This window comes from Penaeus chinensis, chromosome 11, assembly GCF_019202785.1.
Source record: "Penaeus chinensis breed Huanghai No. 1 chromosome 11, ASM1920278v2, whole genome shotgun sequence".
NCBI lineage: Eukaryota > Metazoa > Arthropoda > Malacostraca > Decapoda > Penaeidae > Penaeus > Penaeus chinensis.
In genome coordinates this window covers 26,659,629-26,667,128 of record NC_061829.1, presented here as the reverse complement: position 1 = coordinate 26,667,128, position 7,500 = coordinate 26,659,629, and positions in this window count along the sequence as shown.

Here is a 7,500-nt window from a genome sequence, read left to right as displayed (position 1 = left end):
TACTTTTTGTTACCGTCACCTTAAGGAAATTAATTATGATACTCTTCATTATAATTCCTATAAGTATAATTTTATAATTTTTATGGCTACTCTTACCCATATCAGCTTTGTATCATCATTAAGATTCTTAGTTTCATTGCTTTTTTAGCGTAGTTCTTATGAAAATAATTGTAACAATGATAATAGTAATAATAGTAAAATAATGATAACAACAACAAAAACAGCACCAAAACAAAAATAACAGCAACAACAACAATAATTATAAAGATAATAGTAATTAAAAGTAAGAATAAGAATATTGATAATAATAATAATGATGATAATATAGGTAATAATATAGGAAATAGTAATAACAATTGTAATAATGATAATAAGAATGGTGATGATAATAACAATAACACGTATGATAATACTGATTATATTAACCCTAGTAATGATATTGATCAAAATAATGATAATGATAGTAATGATAATGATAGCAATTATACCAATAATAATGATAGTAATATCAACGATGATAGAAGTAAAAATAACAATGATGATATTGATATTGTTAATGATAATGATGATAAAAACAACAGCAGCAGCAACAATAATAGTAATAAAAATAATAATAATGATGATGATGATGATAATGATAATGATAATAATAATAATAATAATAATAATAATAATAATAATAGTAATAATAATAATAATAATGGTAATGATAATAATGATAATAATGATAATAATAATAATAATAATAATAATAATAATAATAATAACAACAATCCTAATGATCATGATAATAGTTATATGAATGACAATAAGGATAACTATATTGATAATTATAATGATGGTGATAATAATAATATTGAGAATAAAAATGATAAAGACCAGGACAACAACAACATTAATGATAATATTACCACTACTACTAATAATAATAACAGTAATAATAATAATAATAACAGTAATAATAATAATGATTATTATTATTATTATTATTATTATTATTATTATTATTATTATTATTATTATTATCCTTATCATTATTGTAAATAATTACGATGTTAATAACAGTAAAAATGATAATAATAATAATTATTTGTCATCATTACTATCATCATCATTCTTTTTCTTGTTTTTGTTATCATTATAATTATCATTTATTTTTATTATAGTTATTTATTATTATTATTGTTATTATAATAATAATTAAAAGAATAATAACAATTATCATTATTATTATTGTTGTTCATGTTATTATCATCACTATTATCATTATTGTTATTATCATTATTATTATTGTTGTTGTTATTATCATTACATCTATATTATTATTATTATTATTATTATTATTATTATTATTATCATCATTATTATTATTCAATATTATTGTTATTATCATTATTATCATTATTATTTTCAATGGTATCAATATCATTGATGTGTATGTAGTAGTAGTAGTAGTCAAATAGGACGTAGTAGCAGTAGTATTAATAGTAGTAGTATGTTATCATTATAAGCATCCTCTTTTTCTTTATCTCTCTCACTCTCTCTTTTATCTGCCTGTCTGTCTGCCTGATTCTCAGCACCTAACTTAAGCCAAAGTAACGAAGAAAGCGAGTCTAGAGGCAAATCAAGTAAACAAACCTTGCATTGGCGAGACGCAGCCCTCCAGTCCTTAACCTTTCAGTCGGATCATCATTTGACCCAAAACGACAAATCACTGGAGCGACGTCGTGAAAAAGACTCTCGCGTGCTTGTTCACAAAGACCGGCAATCGAGCAAGTAACGGCTGATCCCTCTTAGAACCTCTTTGTGTTTTCCATCTTGAACCCTCTTTGTCTTTACCTCACGTCTTAGGAACCGTCTTAATGCTAAATTATGGCACTCAAAAATGACGTGCGATTGACACCTTTTGCCGCGGGTGAGGTCGGTGGAGCTTCACAGAGGCCCGGTTTTGGTCTGCCTCTAACTCTAAGGCTTCTCTCTCTCTCTCTCTCTCTCTCTCTCTCTCTTTCTCTCTCTCTCTCTCTCTCTCTCTCTCTCTCTCTCTCTCTCTCTCTCTCTCTCTCTCTCTCTCTCTCTCTCTCTCTCTCTCTCTTTCGCTTCCCGTTTATCTCTCTCTCTCTCTCTCTCTCTCTCTCTCTCTCTCTCTCTCTCTCTCTCTCTCTCTCTCTCTCTCTCTCTCTCTCTTTCGCTTCCCGTTTATCTCTCTCTCTCTCTCTCTCTCTCTCTCTCTCTCTCTCTCTCTCTCTCTCTCTCTCTCTCTCTCTCTCTCTCTCTCTCTTTCTCTCTCTCTCTCTTTCTTTCTTTCTTTCTCTCGCTTCCCGTTTGTCTGTCTGTCTGTCTGCTTGTCTGTCTGTCTCTCTCTCTCTCTCTCTCTCTCTCTCTCTCTCTCTCTCTCTCTCTCTCTCTCTCGCTTCCCGTTTGTCTGTCTGTCTGTCTGTCTATCTCTCTCTCCTCTCTCTCTCTATCTATCTCTCCTCTTCTTTCTCTTCCTTTATCTATAAACCTATATCATTCTCTATTTCTCTCTCTGTCTCTGGCGCGAAAGGCAATTCTTTCAATTCAAAACTGGACACTGAGAGGTACTTAGACGCACCTACGTCAATGATGTTCTTACGAATGGTTATTTTCTGTGGTAGAGCACGCAAGAACAAGGGAAACTGGTGAGTCTTGAAGATGAAATGCAATGGCAGGATCCGTGTAGAGAGAAATCCTTGTGCATACAGGAATGGGTGTGACTGGAACTAGATATATAGAATATATATAGAGAGAGAGAAGGAGAGAGAGAGAGTTAGAGAGAGAGAGAGAGAGAGAGAGAGAGAGAGAGAGAGAGAGAGAGAGAGAGAGAGAGAGAGAGAGAGAGGAAAATGTCATGCCAGCCCAGGTGTGGCATGTAGCACTTGCTAAGCCTCCCGACCGCCCTCTGCTTTGCTCTGCGCCTGCCTTCCGAATCATATTATATTCTCACTCCGATCACAGCCATCACAAGCAGAGACAAGATCAGCCCTGCACCTCCATTCGCACATCTCAGCAGCATCATTGCCATCAGCTCGCCACCATCTCCGTCAGCACCACGTCACAACACTACAAAAACCTCCCTCAAAAAACTCGCCAACCACCACCATCGTCACTATAGCGCAGTCATAACCACAGCACTGTAATCTCCATCCCTGAGAGAGAGACCTAAAGGATACCTGTTTAGTGCTTCAACTTAAAGATACACTGGGAAGACTACACGGAAAAGGTTTGCCATTCCTGTGATCGGCTGCTAGGAATTGCTGCTATCATTTGTCATGCATCTGGAAATTCGAATGTTCACCGGGCGGATTCCTTACCTGATTGTGAGGATTGGGGCCCTGGGCGAGAGCGGCTAATCCTCAGGCTTCTGCCGTATCTCATTTTCTTCCTCTTGATTATTATCATTATCGTTATTCTATTTTACTATTTTTTTCTTTTTCGTTATTTTGCGTATGTTTTTCCGTCTTTTCTTTACACCGACCGTCTTTTCTTCTTATCCTCTCTTCCTTTCTATCTTTCTTCCTTTTTTACAAAGACATAGAACTTGATGACTAGACAGATTGTGTAATATGTAGATTACCATAGGACGACAGACCCAAGGTCAATCCGCAGGTGACACCATCAAGGCCAATCCGCAGGTGACACCATCAAGGCCAATCCGCAGGTGACACCATCAAGGCCAATCCGCAGGTGACACCATCAAGGCCAATCCGCAGGTGACACCATCAAGGTCAATCCGCAGGTGACACCATCAAGGCCAATCCGCAGGTGACACCATCAAGGTCAATCCGCAGGTGACACCATCAAGGCCAATCCGCAGGTGACACCATCAAGGTCAATCCGCAGGTGACACCATCAAGGCCAATCCGCAGGTGACACCATCAAGGCCAATCCGCAGGTGACACCATCAAGGCCAATCCGCAGGTGACACCATCAAGGCCAATCCGCAGGTGACACCATCAAGGCCAATCCGCAGGTGACACCATCAAGGCCAATCCGCAGGTGACACCATCAAGGCCAATCCGCAGGTGACACCATCAAGGCCAATCCGCAGGTGACACCATCAAGGCCATTCCGCAGGTGACACCATCAAGGCCAATCCGCAGGTGACACCATCAAGGCCAATCCGCAGGTGACACCATCAAGGCCATTCCGCAGGTGACACCATCAAGGCCAATCCGCAGGTGACACCATCAAGGCCAATCCGCAGGTGACACCATCAAGGCCATTCCGCAGGTGACACCATCAAGGCCAATCCGCAGGTGACACCATCAAGGCCAATCCGCAGGTGACACCATCAAGGCCAATCCGCAGGTGACACCATCAAGGCCAATCCGCAGGTGACACCATCAAGGCCATTCCGCAGGTGACACCATCAAGGCCAATCCGCAGGTGACACCATCAAGGCCAATCCGCAGGTGACACCATCAAGGCCATTCCGCAGGTGACACCATCAAGGCCAATCCGCAGGTGACACCATCAAGGCCAATCCGCAGGTGACACCATCAAGGCCAATCCGCAGGTGACACCATCAAGGCCAATCCGCAGGTGACACCATCAAGGCCAATCCGCAGGTGACACCATCAAGGCCAATCCGCAGGTGACACCATCAAGGCCAATCCGCAGGTGACACCATCAAGGCCAATCCGCAGGTGACACCATCAAGGCCAATCCGCAGGTGACACCATCAAGGCCAATCCGCAGGTGACACCATCAAGGCCAATCCGCAGGTGACACCATCAAGGCCAATCCGCAGGTGACACCATCAAGGCCATTCCGCAGGTGACACCATCAAGGCCAATCCGCAGGTGACACCATCAAGGCCATTCCGCAGGTGACACCATCAAGGCCAATCCGCAGGTGACACCATCAAGGCCAATCCGCAGGTGACACCATCAAGGCCAATCCGCAGGTGACTCCATCAAGGCCATTCCGCAGGTGACACCATCAAGGCCAATCCGCAGGTGACACCATCAAGGCCAATCCGCAGGTGACACCATCAAGGCCAATCCGCAGGTGACACCATCAAGGCTAATCCGCAGGTGACACCATCAAGGCCAATCCGCAGGTGACACCATCAAGGCCAATCCGCAGGTGACACCATCAAGGCTAATCCGCAGGTGACACCATCAAGGCCAATCCGCAGGTGACACCATCAAGGCCAATCCGCAGGTGACACCATCAAGGCCAATCCGCAGGTGACACCGTCAAGGCCAATCCGCAGGTGACACCATCAAGGCCAATCCGCAGGTGACACCATCAAGGCCAATCCGCAGGTGACTCCATCATGGCCAATCCGCAGGTGACTCCATCAAGGCCAATCCGTAAGTGACACCATCAAGGCCAATCTGCAGGTGACACCATCAAGGCCATTCCGCAGGTGACACCATCAAGGCCATTCCGCAGGTGACACCATCAAGGCCAATCCGCAGGTGACTCCATCAAGGCTAATCCGCAGGTGACACCATCAAGGCCAATCCGCAGGTGACACCATCAAGGCCAATCCGCAGGTGACACCATCAAGGCCAATCCGCAGGTGACACCATCAAGGCCAATCCGCAGGTGACACCATCAAGGCCAATCCGCAGGTGACACCATCAAGGCCAATCCGCAGGTGACTCCATCAAGGCTAATCCGCAGGTGACACCATCAAGGCCAATCCACAGGTGACACCATCAAGGCCAATCCGCAGGTGACACCATCAAGGCCAATCCGCAGGTGACACCATCAAGGCCAATCCGCAGGTGACACCATCAAGGCCAATCCGCAGGTGACACCATCAAGGCCAATCCGCAGGTGACACCATCAAGGCCAATCCGCAGGTGACTCCATCAAGGCTAATCCGCAGGTGACACCATCAAGGCCAATCCGCAGGTGACACCATCAAGGCCAATCCGCAGGTGACTCCATCAAGGCTAATCCGCAGGTGACACCATCAAGGCCAATCCGCAGGTGACACCACCAGTGCAGATCCGCAGGTGACACCACCAGTGCAGATCCACAGATGACACCACCAAGGCAGATCCCCGTGTCACCTTGAGGACGAAGGCTGCCCAGAAAACAAATGACACAAACACCAGTTTGCATTAGGAAGGTGTTGCACCTGCATGAGGCCGCGAGAGATAAATGTTGCAGGACTTATATGGGTCTCAACAAGAGGTAGCAGGTTATATGAACGAGGTTGCAGCCATTTGATACCATCGTGTTCTTGAATTTATGAACAAGAAGCTGACATCAAGTATATATTATTATTGATTGTGCTTCTGCGTATTACTGCAAAGTGTGCTTGATTTTCGGATTGCTAGTTCTTGGATTAGGGATTTGGATCCTATTTTTCCTAGAATGTAGAGAAAAATTTCACTTCCAGACTGAGGACCGAGGTGGGTTTTTTTTTACATGAAATATCAAAGTTCATATTATGTTAATTAGTTTAGAATTTATGCGCGGCCACCGCCGTTCTGATCGACTCGACCAATCATTCGTCACCAATCAGGTCCTTGACTCGTTGTAAATAATCATTTAAGATGCGGTTGATCGATGGCGTATTGCAAATTCGAAAGCGCAAAAAAGCAATTCGTTTTCCATGATTCTCAAACAAAATACTTCTTACTACTTAGCAGGGTATTTACTCTTTGGCAACAGCTGTGGAATTATCCGCATTGCACTGTGACATCATTTGATATCAGAAGCGCTTGATTGTGTGACTGCACCATATTTACTTGACGCAAGAGAATGCAATGCCATCAGTAACATTTTTTGAAAGTAATGATTGGGTTACGTATTATAGAATCTTTTTTGGTTCCTTTTGAAGTCACTTCGCGTACGATATGTTATTAATGATCAAAAGAATTTCTAACGATTTCGTATAAATGTCACCGAAGAGAAATATAATGGTCGACATTCGTTATCTTCGTTGTTATGAAGTAATGCCGTTTCGTTTTAGCTACAAAGGGTATGCTCGATGAACCGCTCTGCACTAAGGAATGATAAATGTCCTCGCCCTTCCGTCTCTCTCTCTCTCTCTCTCTCTCTCTCTCTCTCTCTCTCTCTCTCTCTCTCTCTCTCTCTCTCTCTCTCTCTCTCTCTCTGTAAATAAGTGTGAGTGTGGGTGAATATGAGTGTGTGATAGAGTGTGAGCGTGAGTGAGAGGGAGAGTGCGATTGCATACCTCTCTCTCTTTCCCTTATCTTTATCACTCTCATCTGTATCCCTTACAGTCCGACCGATGATTTCTTCATTCATGAGGTATTGCTAGACTGTTCTGTGGTTTGAAATAGTTTGGCTTTTATACGGTCTACAGTAATCAGTATTTTTCTCCATAAATAAAAGCTTCGAATTCGGGGTTCTGTTCGAACGCTGTGTGTGGGCTTATCATAAAGTGAAAAAGTTGCAGACCCAGAGTGGTAACTTCTATATCTAAAGTTGAGCATTTGCTTAATTGTTAACGAAAACATATTCGAGATGACAGTGATTCACTTCTTGTCA